At 42.4% G+C, this 25725-nt stretch overlaps 1 protein-coding gene across 2 annotated transcripts in view; it reads left to right on the top strand.

Annotated features, from left to right (window-relative positions):
- LOC119650713 (RNA pseudouridylate synthase domain-containing protein 2) overlaps positions 1-25725 on the top strand; it is a 484992-nt gene that overhangs the window by 256158 nt on the left and 203109 nt on the right. Inside the window, exon 1 of one of the 2 annotated variants that reach the window (XM_038053722.1) lies at positions 23058-23494. The exons of the other annotated variant lie outside the window; for it this stretch is intronic. The gene's annotated coding sequence lies outside the window, so the exon portion shown is untranslated. Of the gene's footprint in view, positions 1-23057; positions 23495-25725 lie in introns of those variants that run through there. 2 annotated transcript variants of the gene reach the window in all.

The following is a 25725-nucleotide window of genomic DNA, read 5'->3' as shown; positions in this document are numbered from 1 at the left end:
AGCTTTTATATTAAAATGTGCCTCGCAAAGGCAGAGTGCACATCCTTTCGTTTATGCTTTTAAAGCCAATGACAGCAGATTTCATTTCTTGGCTGACTAGGAAACCTACCCCGAGCGCACAGTTTTGTAAATGGCCACTATAATATATGGTGTAGTGGTTCTTTCCGAGGAAGCCAGCCCCTGATCAACACTTTCCGTTATTTCACAGGGCGGGAACGTTCCATGAGAAAATGCGCAAATCGTTCGCCCAATTTCGTGGCCGGGTCAGTCGTTGTACTATTCGTCCAGTCCGGAGCTCCTTTCGTGGCGCTATAACGGTTTTCAGTTCCCCAGCCAACTACCGACATGGATACCCAGTTAGCACAAGTTGTCGCGTTTTAAGGGGCGGGAGACTCGCCTTCATCCTTACCCCTCTGCAATTTTTCATTAAGAAAGAACTCCTAGCAACAACCTTGTGGAGGTGATAGGGTTTGGCAGCAGAGCAATTTGTGTTGGTTCAGCAGGCGTTTTCAAGTCTGGAGCTTCCTCATGTGTACCAATTCACGTTTTACCTTGAGACCTACACTTATCCTTTGACCCGCTTTATTTGATTTTCATTTACCCCTTAGAACATAGCGCAACCACGCCGCTGTACTGAAAGGCATTTCAGCTCCCTTTAGGACTTCGTGAGACGCTTGCATTACTTCTCGCTATTCTAAGCCATATGCTCCTGGAGCGCCAGAACCGTCTACCATCTTGGGATGGTTGGTATTGCCTGGCCAATGCCTTTGCTGCTTTTCGATCAACACATCTACGGGTAACTGGCTTGAGAGCTCACCAAGTTCTTCTATCGAAATGGTATCAAGCCAGCAGAAACCGATTGCATGTGTTGTGAGTTCGGAGCTTTTGAGCAACAGCGGTGGTCACTTTTCATGTGCTACTCACATATGGCAACACGGAGGAAAATTAACATAGACATCATCATCAACGGCAAAACAACCGGTATACGGTCTAGGCCTGCCGAGGTCGCCGAGGTCCACCAATTCGATATCGCTAAAAGCTGTCTGACGTCCTGATCTACGCCATCGCTCCATTTCAGGCAGGGTCTGCCTCGTCTTCTTATTCTACCCTAGATATTGCCCTTATAGACTTTTCGGACTGGATCATCCTCATCCACACGAATTAAGCGATCCGCCCACCGTAACCTATTGAGCCGGATTTTAGCCACAACCGGTCATGGTATCGCTAATAGATTTTGTCGTTATGTAGGCTACGGAATCGTCCATCCTCATGTAGTGGGCCAAAAATTCTTCGGAGGATTCTTCTCTCGAACGCGGCCAAGAGTTCGCAGTTTTTTTTGCTAAGAAACCAAGTCTCCGAGGAATACATGGGCACTGGCAAAGTCATTGTCTTGTACAGTACGAGCTTTGACCCTATGGTCAGATATCTCGAGCGGAACAGTTTTTGTAAGCTGAAATAGGCTCTGTTGGCTGACAACAACTGTACGCGGATTTCATCACCGAAGCTGTTATCGGTTGTGATTTTTGACCCTAGATAGGAGAAATTATAGTATATATAACGGTCTCACAGTTGTAGTCTCCTATCTTTATTGTTCTCGTTTGACCAGTGCGATTTGATTTTGTTGGCTGGTTAGTTTTTGGTGCTGATGTTGCCAACATATATTTTGTCTTGCCTTTATTGTTGTGCAGCCCGAGATCTCGCGCCGCCTGCTCAATCTGGATGAAGGCAGTTTCTACATCTCGGGTCGTTTTGCCCATGATATCGATATCGTCAACATAGGCTAGTAGTTGGGTGGACTTAAGGGGGCCATCCCGTGTGAAAGCCGTTTTATTTGCTCTTTCTTAGAAATTTTTTGTGAAGTACTGGAGAAAGATACAAATACGAATTTTTCACCATAGATTTATTAATATCTTGAGCGTACAATAGTAATTTTTCCAGTCAGATCGCATAGTTGATTATTGAAATACAGAACAATTTATACACCCATCTCCAAAAAAGGTGCTTTTCTGCTGCCACGCTAGAGAAATAGTAGAAATATGTTCTGAATAAGTCGTGAAAATTTTAAAGAATTTCGTTGGATAGATTGCAGCCGATTTTCAACATGCAGTTTCGAGAAAAACGCATTCAAAAAGTAGAATGCAATTTTTACCCATAAAATCTTAACGGACCATTAAACTGCTATAGTTAATCCATAAACCTTAGGTTTCTTGAAGAAACACATGTACGGCCTTGGCTTCAATTCTTGTCCGTTAAGGGAAGTCATTCGAACGTCATTCGGATCGATAAATACGAGCTTTATTACGGCGATCGACGTAAATCTGGCATGTCACTTATCATGTGTTTAACACTATAATTTCCGAACGACTCCGAATATCAGAAAATCACTTTACCCATATATTCTACACTATATCTAGATACAATTCATGTCACACGGGATGACCCCCTTAATGAGGATCGTGCCCCTTAAATTTACCTCACAATCACGGGCCAGGTTAAAGAGGACACATGATAGGGCATCCCCTTGTCATAGAGCGTTGTCGATGTCGAATGGTCTTAAGAGTAATCCTGCTGCTTTTATCTGGCATCGCACATTGGTCAAGGTCAGCCTAGTCAATCTTATCAATTTCGTCGAGATACCGAATTCTCTCATGGCCGTGTACAGTTTTACCCTGGCTGTGCTGGCATAGACGGCTTTAAAGTCGACGAAAAGACGGTGCAACTGATGCCCATACTCCAACAGTTTTTCCATCGCTTGCCGCAGAGAGAAATTCTGGTCTGTTGCAGATTTGCCGGGGGTGAATCCTCTTTAGTATGGGCCAACATCATTGAACGTTTGGCGTGTCCGTACTTTTCGGGTCCACAGAACTGTTGGTTCTCCCAGGCTTTCTTTTTCCGTCTGTGTCGCTTTTCCGCTCGCCGGAGTTCGTGATAATTCAACATTACTCGGTATGCAGCATTCTTCCGTTCCGGTCTCACCTAATTGTCAGAGGGGATTCTGGGTGGTGTTGTTATTGGAGCTCGGAGCAACATGCCAACGAGATAGTGATCCGAGTCTATATTAGGCCCCTATATGTTTTGACATTCATCAAGTCTGATAGGTGGCGGCGTTCAATCAGCACGTGGTCAATTTGGTTGAACGTGATCCTGTCTGGGGAGGCTCACATTTGTTTGTGGATCAAGTTCCGTGCAAAGCAGGTACTTCCAACAACCATTTCGTGTAACACAGCTAACTGCATAATCTGCAGTCCGTTATCATTTGTATTTTGATGTAAGTTATGGGAGCCAGCCTATCACCTGAATACGGGCTTCGTCCCTACTTGGCTATTAAAATCCCCAAGTATGATTTTGATATCATATCTGGAACAGGCTTCGAGGGTTTGTTCTACTGCCTCGTAGAAGGTATCTTTCCCCGACTCTGCAGTCTCCTCAGTAGGGGCGTGAACGTTAATGAAACTTATATTTCTAAATTTGCCTCGGAAGGGCAGAGTGTATAGCCGTTCGCTTATGTTTTCAAAGCCGATAATAGCAGGTTTCATTTTGTGCCTGACTAAGAAACCTACACTGCGTAAATGGTTTACTGGATGGCCACTATAGTATATGGTGTAGTGACTCTTCTCCGGGAAACCGGTCCCTATCCATCGTATCTTTTGCAACGCTGTTACATCAGCCTTATGTTGGGACAGGGTATCGGCAAGCTGCTCAGCAGCATTCGGTCTGTACAGGGAGCGCACGTTCCATGAGAAAATGCGCAAACCGTTAATCCATTGTCGTTGTCGGGGTCGTCGTTGTAAAATCCATCTAGTCCGAGGCTTTTGTTGTGGCTTCGTAGCAAGTTGTTTTCCGTGTAGGGTTATCACCCCTACTCAACCCCCAACCTGGAGGACCTATTGGTGCAATTCCCGTTTAGGCGCATAGACCTCCTGGCGTTTTGGCATAGACAACCTCAACTAATGGTGTGTGTGGCATACTCAGATTTTAGATAAGATAGTGAAGACGCATGAAGCGCTGTTAATGCGTAAATCGACATCAAGTTTGACACCAACGTCGATAGAAACCAGCAGTATGATGCAACCTCAAATGAAGAATTACGTTGGAGCATATTTAATACACGCCAAGTGGTAGCAAGTGCGAATCCGGTGTCGGGTTGCTTGTGACGCTGTCCTGACTTGTAAGTCAGTTTCTTATAGACTTTTAACTGCAATATTCTGGTCCAGGTTAAGGAACATCACAATTGTACAATACTATGCACTAACGGACTCTTCCGATACAGTGGAGAAGGACGCTTTCTAGGAGCAAATAAACGCAGCTCAATGGAGGCTTCCTAAAGTTGACATTGTAATCGTGATGAGAGATCTGAATGCCAAAGTGGTATCTATCAACACCACCAGCGGTAATGGTAGGAGGTTCATGGATTTCTTCAACATCCACGTCCAGCGAAATCATGGAAGCAGATCGATTAACAGAAGGAGTTAAAGGCTTTACTGACGCACTCGCGTAGCCTGTCATAAATTCAAAATGTTCCTGGCTAATATTGTCCAGTCTCACAGAGACAATTCTGTGAACCAGCTTAATTGTTTCACGCTTCTAAACTAATGCTGGTTAATTATCGTGTTTATTTCCTTTGCAACTATAAAAAAATGTGGATGATACCGTTGTAGAAGGTGAGAAATTAAAAAAGTAGCAAGAACATATTTTTCCAGTGGTAAAGAGGGTATTTCTAGGATTCGGTTAGATTCTGCTTCATCGGTGGGGGATGGGATGATGTAAATGCGAGTCTGCTGCCGGGGAGAGTCCAATCGACCGCGTGGCCCATTCCTTAAGCTGAAGTCGCCAGCAGCAAACCTTTTAAGCTAACGCCTTATCTGAGAACTGACTTCAGTACCAAATACCCCGTTAATATTTATTATTATGGTTTTCCGGTGAAACTTTTTTAAAACACAAACGTATTTCTGAAAGATCGGACACGCACCCTTCGAACAAAATACATACGTTTAAATGTGTTTTCAGTATGAAGTTACGTTCTATTGAAGTTCTGTCATTCACTTCATAGGAAACGTCCAGTCGTACTTATCTTCTAATCTATATGACAATAACATAAACGTAGGCTAGCGAAATAAAGGCGGTATATACCTCATATGAACGCTATCAAATCATTGCCGGAGCTTGCAGCTTCCACCGAGAGACTTGCCTCCAAAAAGTCAGAGAAATATCAGGAAACAATGAATGTTCTTAGAAAGAAATTCGACTCAACTGCAATCCTGCAATCCTATCTTGCCTCGCACTACCAAACGATTCGGTTGCAGCATAATAGGGGTTTTCCAACTATGAAGTTCTTTCGGAAATGTAACCAAGATAAGAAACATGGATCCAACTGTAATCGTTTCACCAGCTGCGTTTGACAAACTGGTATACTTGTATTATATTATTTTGAGAGGGATACTCGCCCCAAATATGTTATAGGTAATTCATAGCAGTTAACTATTGACTGAAATACATAGTTCCTGGAATAGAACTTTCACGTCAAACAAACGGGTATGATCCTGGAAGGATATGTATTTCGAACTGTTTCTAAATTGATCTGGTACTCACAATTATGGGTTCCTAATGGCACAGTTTCGTAGTATCTTAAGCTCTTTGAATTGTATTAATAACAAGATTGTATTTTTTTTCAAATGTCACTAGATTCGCAAACCCTCCTTGCAGAGTCAAAACGGTTTAGTTCGTAGATCGTGCGCTACGTAACACTAGGCTCCGGAAAGATTCACCTGTTGGAATTGAGTTTATGATCTTGTATTCAAACAAATACGCTTCTCCGAGATTTTAAACCTTATTTCGGTTTCGTTCAGCTCCATTTATAATGTCTGACCGTCAGATGTGCCTCACAAACCTTCCTTCTGATTGCAAAGACTTTTCTGATTTGAAAATTCGGACACAAATTCATCACTACCCTCAGGGATCTTTTTCTTCTTTAGTCGTTGTCCCGTTCGATAACGGAGTCGCGCATCTAGATCGGATTCCCCACTTTGGATGTTGTGGCTAATATTAATTAAAGATTATTAGATTACAGATTATGGATCTGTAACTGGCTAACCGCTAAAAGGTAAACGGTACTGTGGTATATTTGGGATTTAAACGTTAATTGACTGTCAATCGCTAAAAAAAACTTTGTGGTGCAACGCTAGGAAAGTGTCATCTTTCAAACTGCTCCTTCATCTGCCACACACATTCCAGGAAGTTTAGTTCATCCTCACTGGACCAATCACAAAAATATGCACTTGCGATCGCCGCCGGTGCATAAACGAGATAGAGTGCAAACAAAGATGTCGATGCGTCGCAAGCGAACTTATACATCCCAAGCCAAACATCTCGCGACTCTTTATCAAGTTGTGGAGATGCTGCCCTAAGCCTTCTCGAAAAGCTCGCACACTTTCTCCACTGTTCTGCACCAAATACACTTGGGCGATCCACTCGTCGGCCATCCTGGGAGAGTGGACTTCACTGCATGGCGTATCAATCAGAGAGGGAGAGTACGATGTCCCATAAGACTGAGAACCTTGGTGTTGTTCGTATTTATCTTCAGTCCAAACTTTTCTTTTCAAATCTAAAACCATTTGATCGAGATCCATGATCAGGTAAGAGAGCAAACAGGCGTCATTAGTATAGTCGAGGTGCGTGAGGAAAGATATCGTCGTCCAATGAAAGTCTTCATGTCCTCCGGAGAAGGCATCATGAACAACGTCACCGATAATAAGAAGAAGTAATTTTGCTAATAAAATTCAACCCTGTCGGACTCCGCTTCGACCTTACAATTCTTTGATATTTTGAGAAGAATTTAATATTCTTTTTTTCCGGAATGCCTCTCCTGCGTAGAGCACTTCAGTTACATCCCTTTTCATACTATTGAAAGCAGGTGAAGCGAAAATTAAATGTACTATTTCAAAATGATCCGTAGGGTGTTGAAAGTTGTCAATGCTGGACGATGCGGCGCGAAAACCAACCTGTTTCCTGTCGATCAAGCTTTCGAAATGTCTTTTGATGCATTCCAGGATTATTATAGCTATTATGTTTGCAACAACATGGAGTATGTAGATACCCCGCCAATTGTCACACTCAAAACGGGTCCCCTTCTTTGTAAATTTGACGATCATCCTTTTTTCCTATTCTCTATCGCCATCTATGTTCAGTTCGACCTGTCAGTTACGCCGAAAAAGGGCGCAATGCACCTTGCCGCCAGTTGAATGAAAGCACCTGCACCAGACCTTCAGACTAGAATTTTAAATGTTTGTGAACATGCAAAGCAGCAAAAATGTTCGTTAGTGATAAAGATGGCCATAAAATGTTCGCTCACTGCCTAAACAAACATGACAAGCATATCGGTTGGCCTCATCATTATTCATTCGATCATCGATCACCTGAACAGTCAAAACTGACAAACCAACTGCATTCCATCCACTGTACGGCCGTCGGTCGAATTCGGGCTCTTCAGACGCAACTGACAAGCCGAACTGAACGTAGATGTCGGCTTAAGTTAGTATATTTGTAAAATACCCCCCTAGCCCGCATATTTTTTTCGATACGTCTAATTTTCGATTGTGTCTCGATTACATGAAGGAGTCTAGTGTGTACGAAATCTTTCGACTATTCGTGTATCAGTGCGCAGACAATATTGATACGGTGCAATATCAATTTGGTGCTGGTGCACACCTACTTTTTCAGATTTAGGCAAACTACAATCCACTTAGCGCTATTCATCATAGTGAAAGAGAAGCTTGCCGTTAGCATCCTTACTTGAATCGACCGAGGACATAGGACCAGTCGAAAACGACTATTATTCCGTCCGTTTCAGCGCAAAACTGAAAATCCATGAGGAAGCATGATTCTATGAACATTACAAATACCTTTTGGCCTACCTACAAAATTTTTGGATACTTAAACGTTGATATATAAATCTAAAACAATTGTCGGTTATGTTCTTGTTAAAATTTGGTCGCTAATAGGGACCTAACTATAAATAAACGTTATTGAGTTTGCAGTTCAAACAACAGTTGACTTTCACGTCCACGGCGTGAGTTCTACAATGTTCGCACCAGGAACACATCGCTTCCAGATGTCTTCTTACGTGGAACAAAAGGCTTTAAACAATCGCTTCATTTCAGTGTTTGCAATTATTTTTAGAATTTTTCTAATGGTGTTGTTCTGTCGTAGCGGGTGGTCGTAATTGGCTTCAAACTTTGGAAAAATGGCCGTAAATTCACTCTGATAATAAAATAGGGCGAAAAATCAATTAGTAAGGCACCATCGAGTTTTGGCAATAAAGCGTTTACAATAAAATTGCATCTCTTTCTTCTGCTACAAGAGCCTGAGGGTTAAACTGACATTCCTCGTTATTGTTTAATTCAGCAGAATTAACTGCGTATCAACTTCCCAGAGTGATTTGGAAGTAAATTCTGGGATTTGAATTACCTCCCAATGAATTAAAGGAACGGGTTGCAATTCGGTCGAAACATCTTCCTTCCATAAAAGACAAATGGCCAAACACTACCCCTTTGCACCCTACACATCTGTTGCCAGAGACTCTATTGAGTTCTCCAGCTAAACGATAATTTCATGACTTATCGTCCTTGAAGTTGCTGCCTGGACACTGGCGGACTACTATCCGGAGTATGTATGTACATTTGGACATGTGTGAACAATCATGTTAAGATAGATTCCTCCGAGCCTCAGATTTAATTTTGGTCTCCTATCAATTTGAAGGAAGCAGTAATTTTCGCGTCATGCGACTAATTTAGGCGACTCATTCCAATGATGGATTGACGCTGTGAGATCAGTGTAGTTGGCAAACAGATTGCATTGTGTGTACGTGTATGTACCCTCGCCAATTGACTCCGCTTGTCGCAAAGGTTCCAGCTGTTCTGTACCATCTCCTGAAAGATTGATTAAAAGTCATTGAGGCCAATGTCACGGCTTGTGAGATATACAGTGTCGTTTTGCGGAATGGGCAAGACTTTTCTTGCTTAATCTGTGGCTAATTTTGGAAACACCTTCTACAATTTTCCGTATAGACTATTTGCAAATGCTGTCACCTTGCCTGCCAGGCTTAGGTGAATTCGTCCCTGGCTGTGACGTTAAATCACCGCAGGGGATGAATTTTGATCCTCATTACATGGACTTCCTGTCGCTAGGCATGGGGTAAAAACTGTTGGAGGAACATATTTTGAATTCAAATGCTCGTAAATTGTTTATTTGATGTGAAACGACTAATTTGCTAATAAATTAGGGTGAAATAGTGATTAAGCGGGTGTTGCTGATTTAATTAGACTTCATGGAAATAGCACTAAATGGGAGCTGCTCTGATTAAACACTAGTGGATTATATCACTCTGGAGCCGGTACACGTTGAGTTTATTTGTCCTGCAAGGCCTTTGTTCTCACTTAAACTCGTCGACAGGACGACAGGACTGCCCAGTCAACAAAGTTTAACGTACATATCCTCTGAAATACCTTCTTGTTTACATCTCGTCATTTTGTTGGCATCCTCGAGATTGTGATTTTATCGTGTGTTTGTGTGAACAAAGTTCGGCCACTTTGGGCAACTTCTTAGGACCCGAGGTGCTCTTAAAGCACGTTCACTCTAAATATCACCTTCAACGTGAAAAGGATTCCATTCAGGTCTGCCGCAAATCGAAAGGAATCTGAAAGATGGAAATATTAGAAGCATGCATAGCTGGCAGACAACGTTCTGGGAAATGGCTAGTATCCTGTGCCGTGCGTATAATACTCTGCCTGTTGGTATATACACACGGAGCAGATAAGCGCACAAAGTTCGTTTATAAACACGACGTTATCCTTATACACTGAAGCAAGTCGGAGTGAAGTGATGTAGGGCAAGGCGAAAAAATGGAGCAATGTAATTCCCAAAGGCCTTCAACTTTTAATGGGATTCAAAATATTGTAGTCTGTATTGAGTGCAACAGAATGAGTACAAGTTGCTCATGATGAAGTGGGAGTGGAGTGGTGTACCCTTCGCACAAGTTAAATTTCGCGATGATTGCATTTCATGAGGCGGGTGATTTGTTTTGAGAGGGAAAGCGAGTTTTAAGTATTGATTAAATTTTTAAGCGAGCTCTGCGTTGTTCAGCTGGGTGTTTGCAAGTGGGGCCTACAGGTTTGTGGCAGCGAAGAGGTTCGGCTGAAAATAATGATTTTCCAATACAATAACAGCAGCGGCATGCTCGCCAGAGACGGTAGCGTTCAATAGAAAGGGATGACCTCGGGGCTACTCACCATTCAATACAAAAATATACCCTTCTACATATTCTTCACGCCTTCGGGGGTCTTCATTTTATCTTTCTTTCTGTCGAATTCATCCCATTTTTCCTTCTCAAATGCATAGTTTTATGTGCAAAAGTTTAACCACATTTTCTCATCTTATTGATGAGTTTGCCTTCGGGTGCTTGGTTCCTAGAAACAGAGAGCCAAGTATTACTTTTATTGAAATTTAAGAGTTAAAAAGTAAAGTTTTCTGGAGAACGATTTATTACAATATATGAATGCAGGTTGGATTTTTTTTCGCTTGAAATTATATCTCCTTAATTGCGATTAGAGCAAGGAGTCTCCATTCCCGAAATTATGGTGAAATGTTGAATGCAACTTTACTATTTATACCCTCGAGTGCTTCTAGATACAATGAAAGTTCCTGGAACGGTATAAGCGTTTAGCAGTATTTTTGAGTGTTTGGCAAACACCTTTGAACTTTCCCCCGTTTGGTAGCAGTTTCGAGCTTAATTCAGGCGCTTGCAAATGAGTGCACTTCAGGATTAATATCAGACTACACAAGGGTTTTTTTTGCCGAGTTTCATATACTTTCTGTTGGACTTTTTTGTAAACGGGAACTAATAATGTTATGTGAAACTTTCTTTTCGATACGTTTTGTGTTACAGAAAAGAATGATTTAAAACTGCTGCATATTTGAAAAAGGTTGTAAATACCTTTCATGTATTTTCCGCCGGAATTCGTTGATTAAGCAATACAACAGGAGTAACATGTACAACGGAGAAGCTTCGATTACTCTTCCTGTAATGTAACATGATCTTTCTTCTGGCGCAGAAAATTGAATTCTATCTCCTCGAGTACTTTTGTACAATACGAAAGTTTTCCTCATTTTTTTCGTATTCTCATACATATGTTAACATCGGAAATCTACGAACGTTCATTTTCTATCCTAAGAAAGGGATACGCACGAAATCATTTCTATTCGAATTCAGAAACGAATAATGCACTACTATTAAGGCAATTCTTTTTATCATGAGAATTGGAAATATTTAAGCCTCTACTTTAATGACATGTTGATTGGTAGTGAGGTTATTTAGGTGAGTGTGAAGCCCCGGCTAGCACTTATCTGGGACGTTCTGTTGAGTAGATCAACTACAGAAATGTTCCAACACCTCGCTAAATCGATTCGAATCCTTGTCTATGTTATACTATTGTGTACATCACCTCCAACTTTCTCGATTCAATGGTCGCGTCCATCATTTCAATATTGGAGGTGGAAATCTTCAAAAGACACTGGCCTGGATACGCCAATGTGTGGGATTTCTACCCGCTATAACCACCCCGACTCCTTCCCTAATCGTGGAACCACCTTTACATATTACATCACGGACCGGATTTAGCTTACTTTAGCTAGGTCTCCTCCCGTCTACCCGCGGTGATTGTAACCGCGCCTTCGTTATCTGTTCCGCGTTTCGCATTTTACTTTGGATCGTTATGATCATGCATTTGATCCTCCTGGCTAGCTACCATTCATCTGACAACATTTTCTGGTACTAGCATTTCACCTACAGTTCCCTATTTCTTCCACGAACGTTGGGCATTCGAGGGATACGCGTGCTGGGTCCTCCGGGATCGTAGCTTCGACAATTTAAACCTGTATAGGTATTGACGGTATCCACCATGGCCAGTAAGGAACATTATAGTTAACCTCCCCGTATTTTCCCTCCAGTCATTCTTTGTCGAACGACCTTTGTTTGAGTGGTCTCATTGCTATTGCCATCTAACTTTCGGCTTTTTTCGTTTCTGGTAAAGGAGAGATAGACTTAATGTTATTTATGTTCGCCATCTCATTTGCCAAGATGTCAATCGGAATTATTCCTGATATTGAACGCCGCATAATCTTAAGCGGCCCCGAAGGCAAAAGAGACCCTTAGCGCTGTTCTTCTGGAACCACACTCAGTGTTTGTGCGCTAGATAAGATATGCAGCGTTGATCCCCAAAGTGGGACTGCATACATCAAGATACCCTGGCTACAGCCTGCAAGTATGCCGCGGACCTCCTACCCTGGGCATCATTTTTACCAGAGTCGTACTAGCCGTGGATGCCTTTTCGCAAAAATACCTCCTGAGACTCCTCCACAATGGCAGCAAGATAGGTGAGAACACCAATCGTTGCCAAGGATTTCTGTATACGGCGCAAATAGGGCGAATTGAATGTATTTTTCACATCCAGGGTTATTATCATGCAATATTTGCTGGTATTTCCTTTCCCAAGCCAGTAACTAATTTATTGGCATCAGTGGTTGATTTGACTTTACGGAACGTCCGGGAGCAATATATTATAGATTATCCGCCGCAGTATTTTTCTATAGTGTCTAGAAGACATATGGGTCTATAGAAGGATGGCCCACCTGGAGGTTTGCACGCTTTGAACAATTCGACGAACATGTCCGGTTTAGATTCACGGCGAGCTTAAGGGCCCTATTTGGTATTCCTTCCAGATTTGGAGCTTTATTGTAATCTGCACATCTTCAAAAGCTTTGTGGTTACTGCCAGAATTGCCGCCACATCCAAAGTTTTTGGAGTGCTATCAGCGGCCGTCTCTTGCTGTTGGAATAACCCCTGGATGATTTTCAAGAATTGAATAGGGCACATGATCTACGGAGATGACTGAATTGTCTCATAATTTATTGGCGCTCCCCCACGGGTTCACATCCGCCTTAGAGAAGGGCTCTTTAAAACATTTTATTTTGCTCCGCTGGATGGCGAATTTTAGATTTTTACGGCCTTCCTCATATGCATACTCCTACCTACCACCCTCTGGGACGTTTTTCTGGCCCGGTGGTAGGATAATAGAAGGCCGGCCAATTCACTATTCCACCAGTAGTTGGGTTTTCTACCGGGGAATGCGCATCTCCTAGGCATGGAAGCGTTTCATGCAGTGTTGTTGGAAGCGGGAAAATTATGGTATTAAAAAATGGGCTCAGGTTCGAACAAAGAGACAAGGTTTTCACTTCTGATCGCACATCAAGGAGAATTTCTTCTTAGCTTCCTGCAATGCCTGCCGGAAATAATTTTATAAGGTGATATGCCATATATGAGCCTGTAGTTCGAGCAAATGCTTTAGATGCATAACCAGGTTAAGGTTTATCAAGGGGGGGAACAGCATATTGAGTCGGCGCCGGACATAATAGAATAATCGTTTTCGTGCCGAGAAAGAAGTATACTTGGGGTTGCTGTCCTGCGGGAAGGCAATCTTATGTTCTTCGCCTAAAGTGTGGAACACGAAACACCGCACATGTTTTAGTAAATAAATATCAATTTAAGAAATTACCGCAAAATCCTCTTTATAGCAATTTCGGTTATTTTCCGAGATGAAGTATTTTCTACTGGCCAGACACTCGCGTGTGCTCTAAAAGGTATCCTGCCCGACGTTTATGTCGCGGCATCTTCCAATGTCGTAGTTTTTTTGAAAGTCAAGGCAAATATCGTCGCGTTGTTTCCGAACTGTCAATTCCCGCAGTGGGTCGTCCCACTTAGTGTTTTATTTTATATCTTTTACGATGTGATGAACTGCATTCACAAAAATCGTTACTTTGTTTTTGTGATTTGCGGAAATGTTTACCGTGTGGCTCTCTCCTTAATGCGGGGACAATTACCTGGTGATCGCTGTGAGTGTAGTCCCGCTAGCGTCTCAGGTCGTACAACGCGTCAGTTTAGGGCTAACAAAGGTCAGATCGATGATTGAAGTAGACCTTCTATCTGTCTGTTTGTCAAATGCAAAAATAGTTTATTGATTGACACAAAATTTGGTGGGAAAGTCTGCAGTGGCAACAGTAGCTTCCTACGTTATTGTTAACGGGTCTCCATACATGCAAAAGGAGAGTGTGCATTTTTTTCACAGAATATGGTTATGGGAAGCTACGAAGCTATGATGCTGCTTCTATGCGGTGCCCAGGCTTTTGGGAAATTGACTAGAAACCACTCTCAAGTTTATCCTAGCCTCATAAAAAAATACAGAAACACAGGCTATAGTATGAAGCATGATATCCCCAAGTTTAATTACGTGCATCGTAAGTTACAGTAGTTAAAATAATTCTCTTTTCCGTGTAAGTTTACTGCAACCCAAAGTATTGGAACAGTTTTGCAATCAAATATACTCACACAAGAAACAACAAAACCTTTCACACTTGAATCGTCCATCTTCCGGTTCTCTACTTACTTTCTTCTTCGTAGGGTTCCAGGCTGCTTTCCCGCCAACCATTTTGGGTTTAATCACCGCGTTGTACCCATTAATTCACTTTTAGGACGCTCTCGTATCTCATTCGCCACCTGCCCAAATTTGATACAGTGAAACTGGTGAACCTGCTGCTTCAAGCACACACGCCCAGTGTTGCCTTTTTGATAATAAAGATAACAAGTTTAGTATCTTTTGAAGTTCATTAGTACCTCAGCACTTAGGTACTTTTAGGTGCCTGTAGTTTTCAATACCAGCCGAAGACAATATTACGTTCTGCTGAACAACAACATTTGAATTGGTAATGTTACACTGCCTGTGGTCACTTCACGTCAGTAGGTATGACTTAAAGCAAAGGTTTTCGACTAGCGTTCTACATGTTTAAAACTATGAATAGTTTGCACATACGCTATTCGTATCCCGATATACTTATGTTATACTACAGGACTCATCCATTAAGTTTGTTAGTCTTCGTTGAAGGTTAACACTTAGATGTTGTCGGCGAACCCTTTTTCGTTATCGTTTGAGTTGACGAGTTTCGATCTTGAGAAGACCGCTGTAACTTCGGTTTATTGTTAACGGTATATAGGTGGGCAGACCTTTTCGCTTCAGCATTATTACAACCCGAGGGTTGTTGTTTGCGCAGTGCAGCCCTTTCGCAGGGCAGGTCTTACCTATGGATGAGATTTTGCCTAAGCAGGTAGTGACGATTGGAACTCTGAGTCAGGGATATCGACATCCCAATCCGAATTGAATTGAATATTAATTGACTATGTGAAACATCTGAGCCTAGGTCACAATCCTATTTCGACATTTCGACCTGTGAGAAGACGTTCTCTTTTCGAAGCATGCGCGAAGCTTGACTTGGTATTCGCGAATGTCGTTCCTCATACACTTTCAGAGGGAGGGGCCTGGGGTCTATAGTCAGTCTGACATACCATACGTGAACGCCACTTTAGTGGTACGGCCGTCGAAAAGTCACCCAAATCACCCAATGTGCGACCGCAGTATGCAATGCTATTATACCAAGAAGGCGACAATTCCCCATTAGGTAACCCAAATACTGGCGAACAACAAAAGCATAAATTTTGTAAGCCGCATGTTTCTGGGCCAGAAAATTCTACGAGAGGATACATATAAACAACTTCGGGCGCGCTTAAAAGAGGCGATTCGCAAAAGCAAAAGGAACTGCTTCAAACAGTTTTCGAAGATACCGATATAAACATTTGGGGCACGGTTTACAGGGTGGTAATGAAGAGGCTATGAAAATCATCCCACGAGACCTGTCGACGCCTTCTGATAGAAAACATTGCCACTATCGGAAGGCAAGCGGTGGTCCAGGTTAACGACAGCATGATGCCTCCAATTACTGAAGAGGAGCTGCGGGAACTATGTGAAAAGAGCTTTGAAGTTGTTAGTGAAGGCTAAGCTTGATCTTTTCGCAAACACTTTTAAAGCGTGCCTAAAACAAAGAATATTCCTTGCTTCTCAATTCCAATAAGCGTATTGGAGGTCTTGCTAGATACAATGGGGAAGATGGTGGGGAGGGTCTATTGCTCATCTTCGAAAGCGGCAATGGTTTGTTGTAGCACCAGTATGGATTTCGATGTGCCCACTCTATGGTGAATGTACCGGAAAAAGGCGCACGGAATTCTCGGGGCTGGTATGCCGTACTGACACTGATCAAAGGCGAATTAAATTACGCCGTGCCAAACTAAAGGCGCATTGGCTGACATAGATGTTCTTGGATATTTAGCGAGTCCGGTCGAGAATTACCTCTCAGGGAGAATTCTCTATTGCGGGAAGAATGAGGACCCGAAAGAGTACATCGCCATAGCTGGGGTACCACAGGACTGGGTACTGGGGGCCCTGGTGAAGAATGTCTCGTGTAAGTGTTTATCCTTCCCGCCCCAGAGGAGGCTACGATTGTCGGCTCTGCCGATAACCTGCCTGTGGTTATTGCAGCCAACCACCTAGAGGATGTGGGAGATTACCCGACGGAGATGATAAGAGTGGTAAAGATCTAGCTGAAAAAGGTCGAACTGACTCTGACGCATGACAAAACACCATTAAGAAGCCACTGGACATACGCCACTAAGGCGGTAGGGGAGGGTGACAACTGACGCCAAACTAAAGCTTCGGAGAGCACCTAGAGTATGCATTGCAAAAGGCCTTACATGGTGCCTGTATGGGCGGAGACGTGCAGAAACGGGAGCAGGTAAATTCGGTTTATCAGCTGATGGCTTTGAGGGTTTGCAGCGCTTTTTGCATCGCGTAAGATTGAGCAATATTTGTAGTGTCAGGAAGGATCTAGGGAGGCGCGGCTGATCTGGAGCGGACATGTTTTTCTAAGCCTTTTATACCTTGGTTTACGCACAAAAACAAAGACATATCTTGGTGGTGTAATAAATTCGTTATTAAACTGTTATAACTTTAATTTTCCTTCTATGTATTATCATTTACTTTACCCATATTTCGTACTTCTAATGTGGATTTTAAGATTTTGTTTCATAATTTTCTCAAATATAGTAATATATAATTATTAACTTTGAGCAGATATTTCAATGGGACTTATTTCGAGACCTAGATGAGAATATGAAGATCCACTGCCGTAATTTATTTTAGATTTTTCGGTTGGATTGATTCTGAGAACGAGATCTGTTACACTTTCGTTTGTCCAATTACCTAAAATGAAGCCAGTTCTTCGTCAGACTTGGCAGCCTCCATTGCAGAGGGGCAATTATTTATAGGTGTTGCTAGCGACTAGCTTCAGCCCTTTAAACTTTTCAAATTAGGAGCTTTGAAATGCGCTTTTGTTTCCGATTCACACAGCTAAAAATACAAAAATAGTTTGTTGCTTACAGCCTCCCAACCATTTAATTTTACTTTGGAAGGAAGATTCCATGCGACAATATTTATTTCAACGTACATCGAAAACTCATCCTTCACTATCAACCAGAGCTACTCACAGCTATGATCAAGTGTATCTAGTTTACGGTGTCTCTAGCGATTAAATTGTTTGTTTTTTTCGCTAGCATAATTTAAAGGCGTGGTTTATGAAATATTGCATATGCGAATAAAATAAATTATGTTAACGAAAAAAGCAAAAATCATTTAAATATTTGAAATAAATCTGGTCAAGTGGCTCCCAAATCGGATTGCCGATCATGGAATCATGCATTGTTTTAATTTAACTGTCCAAACTAAACTAGGTGTATGCTAACAGGAACATAGAACATCTAGAAGCAACTCAACTTTATCACCTCTTTCATGTGTGAAGCTGACGAAGGATGTCTCTCCTGATCGAATGATAGCTTCCTTCAAAGTGACATATCCCATCAACTTCGATGTTATCGTCCAATTTTCCTTTTGGCCACAGGGGGTCTTCGTCAAGCCTTATCAGAGGACTAAGCTTCGTGAAAATTTCCGGTCCGCCCGCCTGCCTCGCCGAACTTGAATGGTTCTGACAACTATACACTCTTTTACCAAAATGTAAGGGGTCTAAGGACCAAGCTGTCGGATTTTAAACTGCCTGCCTTAGTATTCCAACATCATGTCATCTGCATTTCTGAAACCTGGCTGGATGACAGGATTTTAGATTCTGAGCTCCTCGAAGGTTACTCTGTCTTTCGTTGTGACAGAGACTGCGCTGCGCTTGGCAAGACAACTAGCGGAGGAGCCCTAGTAGCTGTTAAGTCCCCTCTCCGTGCCGAAATCAGCTTTTCCTACCCCTCCTATGATTCGGTCACCATACGTGTCTTTTCGCCAAACGTATGCCCTTTTATCATATCGCTTGTATATTTTCCCTGCCTAAGCCCGCTTTCTCTGTACGAGGACTTCTTCGACGGATTATCAGAGGTCCTAACCGTTTTGTTTCCCTCACTGCCTTTCATCCTCTGTGGCGACTTTGATCTTCCTATGCTGTCCTGGCTTACTCCTGGCCTTCCCTCCCTCCCTAATAACTCGACCCACTCTTCCCTTCCTCTATTCACTTTCATGTACCCTCTATGGCGCCCGCAAGTTTAACCTTTCTAGAAATCATTTAGATCCCACTCTTGATCTTGTCCTCTCTAACCTTTCTATGCATTGTCTTTCCCAATCCCTTCATGCTCCGTCTTACGTTGCCCCTGACGCCCATCATCCTGCTCTTGAGTTTGATGTTCAGATATCCCGATTACACTCTCCGGTCGTTCGCAAGCCTATCAAGTTCAACTTTCGTAAGGCGAACTTCGAAGGTCTGAACTCAGTCCTGGCGTCAATCAACTGGGTCCCCCTCCTCTTTCCACTCACTTGTGACCAAGCACTCAACACTTTTTATACTAATTTATCTGATCTTCTTCCTTGTTACGTTTCCTCCTCTCCTAAGTGCTTACGTTCTTACCCCGTCTGGTTCACCACTGGAGTTCACAAAAAACTTCGTCAAAAAGAGACTGCGAGGAAGAAGTTCCTGTCTTCTAGAAATGATGCTGACTTAGTTTTTTTCAAATCTCCACGTTCATCGGTCAAATCCTTAATACGTAAGTCCAGAAACGAATATTTGACCAGTGTGGAAGACTCACTCAAGCGCGGAAACCTGAAATCTTTCTGGTCCCACATTCGCAACTCCCGTTGCCCTGCCCAGTTATCTCCTCCGTCCATTAAATTCTCTGGCTTCTCAGTTAACTCTCCCAACTATCTTGTGATTTACTCTGCCGCTACTTTTCATCAGTTCATGTTCCCCCTCCTTCCTCCGAACAACATGGCTTCGTTAAATATAGGTCCACTACATTCAACTTGTTTGACTTTGCCAACTTTGTCGCTAAATGTCAATTCACGGCAAGAAGTGCATACCATTTACACTGACTTCGCTAAAGCCTTCGACACTGTAAATCAGAAGATACTTCTATCCAAACTCTCGTCTCTAAACGTTCCCATACCACTTGTTTTATGGCTTGCCTCTTACCTTTCTAATCGATCCTGCCGCATCTCTTTTGACGGCTGTACTTCCCGCTCCTTCTCTCCCTTCTCTGGAGCCCCACAGGGACTTGTCCCTGTTTGCTCTATGCTGACGACCTTAAGCTGTTTTCCGCTATACCGTCGCTATGGACTGTGTTTCCCTTCAATCTAACCTGGAAAGTCTGGTTCGTTGGTGCTCGATTAATGGTATAGCACTAAACGTCAGTCACTCTATGTGCTACTCCCTAAAATCCTCACCCACTTCTATCTCCTACTCTCTTAACGGGCATTCCTTATCCTACTTAATTCCACTCAAGACCTCGGAGTCACTTTCGACAATAAGCTCCGCTTTGATACCCTTTGCCGATGTCATCAATCGAGTTGCAAAATTGTCAGGCTTTATACTTCGCTCCTCCTCTAATTTTGACTCCATCCAACCCTCCTTAGCTCTCTTCAATTCCCTCGTGAGGAATACCCTCGAGTATTGCTCCATGATCTGGTCTCCCTCCCGTAGCTGTGATTGTCTTGCCCTTGAAAATGTGCAACGTAAATTTACCCGTTCCCTCTTCTTTAAGAAAAGCTTCCCTCGTGTGGACTACCCCTCTCGCCTCCGCTTTCTCAATCTTCCCTTCCTACAACAGCGTAGATCCTATCTGGATCTATGTGCATTTTTTAAACTTTCCTCGGGTCTGATGGACTGCTCCGCCGCTGACCACATCATCTGCCGTCCTGCGTCTTATAACACACGTAGCGCAGACATTTTCAACGTGCCTTCCGCAAAGCTCGAAGTCTACTTTCATTCCCCCATTCCTAGGCTTTGCCGAAATTACAACGCAGAACAGCTTGATCCTTTGAACTTCTCTACTTTAAGCAGTTTTAAACGTAGGATAAGTTTTCTGCTTTCTCCTCCTCCTGAGGACAATAATTAATTGGAGTTTTCTCTGTTTATTGTCCGTTAAATTAAATAATAATAATAATCGTTGGCGCAACAATCCATATTGGATCAGGGCCTTGAAGTGTGTTAGAGCACTTCATTCAAGACCGTAACGGTACACTAGGAGGCAATGTGGTCAGCACTGCGCTCGCCCGAGATTATTACCCTGATTTGACTCAGGTACTCATTCACAGCTGAGTCGACTGGTATCCGACGTCAAATCACGATGCAAATTCCACTGCCACCAGTGAGATTTGAACCGCGACCTTCCGTATGACAGCCTAGTGCTCTAATCACTGAGCTATCCGCTAAATAAATAAATAAATAAATCTATAAAATTTCCAAAAAATGCAACGTTAAAGGCCACTTCTGATCGGAGTGAACAACAACATTACATAAGAATCAGCCAGCCTCATTTGAACGCTTTGTATCTAGAAGTGCATAAAGCAATGTCTTCCTCAATTTGAATCACAATTGAGTCGATGACATCTGATATTTCCTGAATCTTTTCAATGAAATTACAACGAAACGCCTACAAATGCCGTACTACGTAGAGCTACTCGAGTTGGAAATCAAATGGTTGGTTTGATTTGTCTCGTGGATGACAGCTTCGATATGAAATCCCACCTAATATTCGAAATGTGGAAATTAAAAAAAACCTTGCCCCAACCAGGAAGGAAATTGTTCTCAAAAGGGACTAGAGAATCCTTCGTATCCTGTTCAGATTTGATTTTCTTCTTCTTAACCCATGCGAGTATCACTTTTCATTTTTCATCCCGCAATAATTCTGAATGAACGCCAGAAATTATTTTCTTGCAATAATTAACGTTTCGTCACATCACGTTGATGTATCCAACAACCTACAAACCAGTTTCGTGTCGATTGCAACCAACTACAAGAATTATATGTGGATACTCCTTGCTCTTCTCCGTTATCACTCTATTGGTTTGCTGTGTCCTTACGGTCGTAGCAATGTTAAAAAGGAACCCGCCGAAGCAACAGAGTTGTGGACATGAACTGCTTCCAGAACTAAAGCTTCTAATTGAGTGCAAAAAGGAACATTAGCTTCCACGACATCCTCGAATGAAATTGCTCCGATGAAATGTGAACATATCAACAATATCTTGTGTTTCTCTTCGATGTCTGGCACTTTTTCTCTTCTATGATTCGCAGCGAATGGGCGACTCTTCGATGCTGTCAAGGCTGTTGCTGATGTTGTGGGTGGTAGTGGATGTGTGTGTGCCAAGAAGGGGAGTTTACCTAGTTACTATGAATTACCCACATCCACTGTGCACAGCTCTGCTGTGTTTTGATTGTTGCGAGATATGCTGGCCGCATGCGCAACCACGTGCTCGTAGTGGGCACCGCACTATCACACGAACCACGGTGCCGCATGTTTTCAGAAATTTGTTGCATCTTTGTTGCCTCGTTGACTAGCGGAGTTACTTTGATAACGATATGAGCGCCGAGCAGTTGCTGGCGGGTAGGGCTGATGCACTTTCCTCCCCAGCTTCCAACATCGGCACCCCTAGTCATTTGATTAGGATGCATTGGGCTAATAGTCATCACACCCGCGGCCGAGCTGTATTCCGCTCGTGATGAGCGATGGCAAAGGTGCCCGCCTTCTACCAAATTAATCCATTTGGCTGCCTAATGATATGCTAAGCCCCCGAAAGCTCCGGGCGGTTTGTCTTCGCCTATGTTGCACATAGAACATAGAGAGTAACCTGTCCATCGAGTTCTTTCACAGCGAGCCCAAAAGCACTCTCCTATCGTCGCAGGTGTAAAGCAAGTGTTATTTTTAGCCCGCTTTGTTGCATGCACGACTTGGATGTGTTGGTTCCAGTCGGCGGGCAATAAAGCGGCTTGGAATGGTACCTGGAAGACTCCCGAGAGCTCTATGGGATCCTAGACTCGAGCACGTTCTTCCTTCTGATAACTTCATAGCATTGTGTGATTTAAGACGTTGGCTGCCGCCTGGAACGGCTGGGACTCACTTACTTAGGCGGCAGCTTATGTACGTGCTGCTTGGGGCCAAGGAAAAGAAAACGAAAAGAACAAAGCGTGCGCACACTGAATAGTGTGATTAGTGAGTGAGTGGCACAAGAGTGCTATATGTTAGAGGCAGTCTTGGTGGAATGCAAAATCGACGTCTGGCGAAGGTGTCAGGGAGACGAGTGATTGTTGACTGGGGCGAGACTTGGGGCCGGAAACTTTGGGCTTGCGGACCTGGGGGCCACGAGTTTCACTAACACGACTCCGATTCAAAGAGTGTTGTTGCTTCGACTGGTTGCAGTGCACATCATGTATGATTTGCAATACATGAAATTAGATTTCTGCTTCTTTGCTGCAGGAAAACTTCTGGGTACTAACATTATATTTCGAAGTATTTCGATTAGTTTTGAATTGCTGATGTCATCACCCCTCATTGTCTTTTAATGCTGCTGCAATATGACGAACCTTACAGCGCACATTGAAAATTTTGAGTGGTAAGAAGAGTCCCCGAATCTATTTCCCTGATGCTTCCATTGCATAGTGACCGGTAACACCAATGGGAACCATGGGTACAAAACGAAAGCTAAGAAAAGCTAAGTACAGCAGCGTGCCAATATCCATTGGAAAGAGCTTGCCTCTCGGTGCCCATGCTCAGTCCAACCAAACGAATTTGGTGGATACCAAAGTCAAAGGCAGCAACGACGTCCGCGGAGCCGTCACCAGCACTATCAGTAGTACCAGCCGTGACGTCTTGCCTTTCGCACTGATGAGCGATCTCGACGGTAGCATAGCACGTTCTTGTGATTCGCCTTCGTTAACTTCTCGAAATTGTAAATTTGTACACTTTTAGTGGATGCACACCTTTAGTCCATTGCGGTCATCGTTACTTGGCTCTATCGTTAGCAGTTATTGCGGACGTTTGATTTGATTCCCCTGACCGGGAGTTTGTGCATCTCGGGTTTGAATTTCGCGGTCGTTTATGAGAATAATCAAGATATACAACAATTCCGGTTTGGTGTGCGAATTTACGGGTCCGGCGCGAATTGTTGTTCATGTGGATTACATATGATTACTTATAATATGCAAATCAGGCTAGAGTCTGAGATATAAAAAATATAAGAAGGTTTGTGCCAATGTTACATATCCTTTAAGCAAGTATCCTTCAACATGTTGCTATGATCAGCGAACCCGAAACCAGTGCTCGAGTGATGTGATTCATTGTTCAGAGGACGATAAAGGACTACTTCGATTTCAACTAGTGTCTGCTCTCGTTATGTGGATGGAATAAGAGAATAATGGAGCTTTGTGTATGCTAAATTAGAGTCGACGTCTTGGGGCTTGTAAGAAATATCCCTAAGGGCGCCCAGCGTGCAGGATTATGGTGCAAGAGCCTGTTAGATAGCCATGGTTATTGTGTGCTATGAATACTTTATGTGACTGCGACCCTAATTTTCATTACTGACTCTGTAAACGCAATGTATTTGATTATGCTCGGAATTAATCTAAGTAAAACATTTCAGAAAAACTAACTGACAAGTATCGCCTTGTTGTATATTTAGATCTGTTATAAACATTTCAAGATATTGTTGCTTCGAAATTTAGTATTTGGCAGGTGTTGTGACCCTCACAGGAGATAATGCGAGCTTCAAAGCAAATTTGATCGCATTTCTCAAGAATAACATTTGAATTGCTTACTCTCCCCGTTTTATAGATATTGGTATATTGAAGCTAAGGATTTATTCAAATAACGAGGCCAATTCGGTCGTATCGATACAGAGGGCTTTTTGTAGCCCGACCGGCTAGAATATAACATTTTCTTCCGAGGTAAGGGATACTCGGATAGAATTTTACTGCCGGATTTGTTGAGAAATCAATCAATAAATATTACTACAGCATTTATTTTCCAAGAGACTGAATAGAAATCCAGTTTTTGCGGGGAGTCTCCGCCACCTTGTCGCATATCATGATCACCTCATAAATCTGACCATAGCTCCCCGTAGGGTTTCATTTTATATAATTCGCAAGTGATGTTGAATAAACAAATTTTGGGAGATTTACTCCTTCGTAGCCGTGATCTTCCTACGCATTCATCACTTTATAATTAACATCTCAGCAAATATGTATTCCAATATGATGTAATCCCTGGCTTCCAAAATGTCGTTAAAATTTGGGTGACCGGCAACAAATCACTCAAAAACAGAAAGTTATTGCAGAGTAACAAGAAAATACTTTGTGTCGTAGATAATCGCGATAATTCCGAGGTGAATCATCTAGTTTTGGTGCAACTATGCAATTTTGCCGCTGAAATTCAGGCAGAAATGTGGCCGGGATTATTTTTGACTACGGACCAAATATTAAACTGTTTTCTGAATGCAATAGCCTGTGCAACACTTGGAAAACTTTAATATACAATTTTGAAATTGGGTGCATATTATACAGATTTTCATATTCATACCTGACTTTCCGACAGTGAAAACGACTTTCATGCATGCATGAAGTGCAACTGGAAAATTTATAAAAGTAGTTTTACCATGAGAAACGGGGCCGGTCTGAAAAAAAAATAAATTTTCATATTCAAGAAAAAGAAAATGGACAATAGGCGAGGAAAGAAAGTGTAAATGTATGTACTTACGGAAAGTTGCCATCAACTCATGTGATTTATTTTTCTCCACGTAAAATGTCCTTCAAGCGTATGAGTACTAAATGGTTTTGAAAGTAATGAAAATGTTTCTAAAAATTAAGTGGTAATGCTCCAAGCAATAAACGAAGACATTTTTGCAGTAAAGTTCTATGACTGCGGGGTGAATTCCCATGAGCACGAGTATACCTTTAACGCATATTACATGTACATATATATATGCTAATATTTTTATACGCACCATCCAAAAGCATAGAAAAGAGTAAAATGTGAGTCAATGAACTATAATATTTTTAAATTTCAATTTCGTTCCAAGGTATTAGGAGGGTATTAATGCCTGACGGGGTAAATGTATGAAAACGATGTTGTGAGAATATTCATGTACAGACGTGAATTTATGCGATCGGAAGCGACTGAGTACACTTTCTGAAACCGAAATGTTAATCAACTTAACCTCTAAATAGCTCACCCATCCAAATTCAGGATGCTCATCGAGTATAAAGGAGTTTATTTGCAAATTTAAACCTCAGGTTTAGTCGACAGATTTCTAGGACGACTATCAATTTCTTCCTTGAAAAGTATAAAAATAACTCGTACCTTACGTATGAGGCGCATAAAACTGATTCATAACCTTCGCAAACCCCATCATTCTTAATGATTCGTTCTACGAATGTGTTATATTACCGCTGAAACTCCATAAATTACTTTCATTTTCA

This window comes from Hermetia illucens, chromosome 3, assembly GCF_905115235.1.
Source record: "Hermetia illucens chromosome 3, iHerIll2.2.curated.20191125, whole genome shotgun sequence".
Taxonomy (NCBI): Eukaryota; Metazoa; Arthropoda; class Insecta; order Diptera; family Stratiomyidae; genus Hermetia; species Hermetia illucens.
Note: the sequence above shows the minus strand (reverse complement) of the source record. Positions and strands in the feature narration are given on the sequence as shown.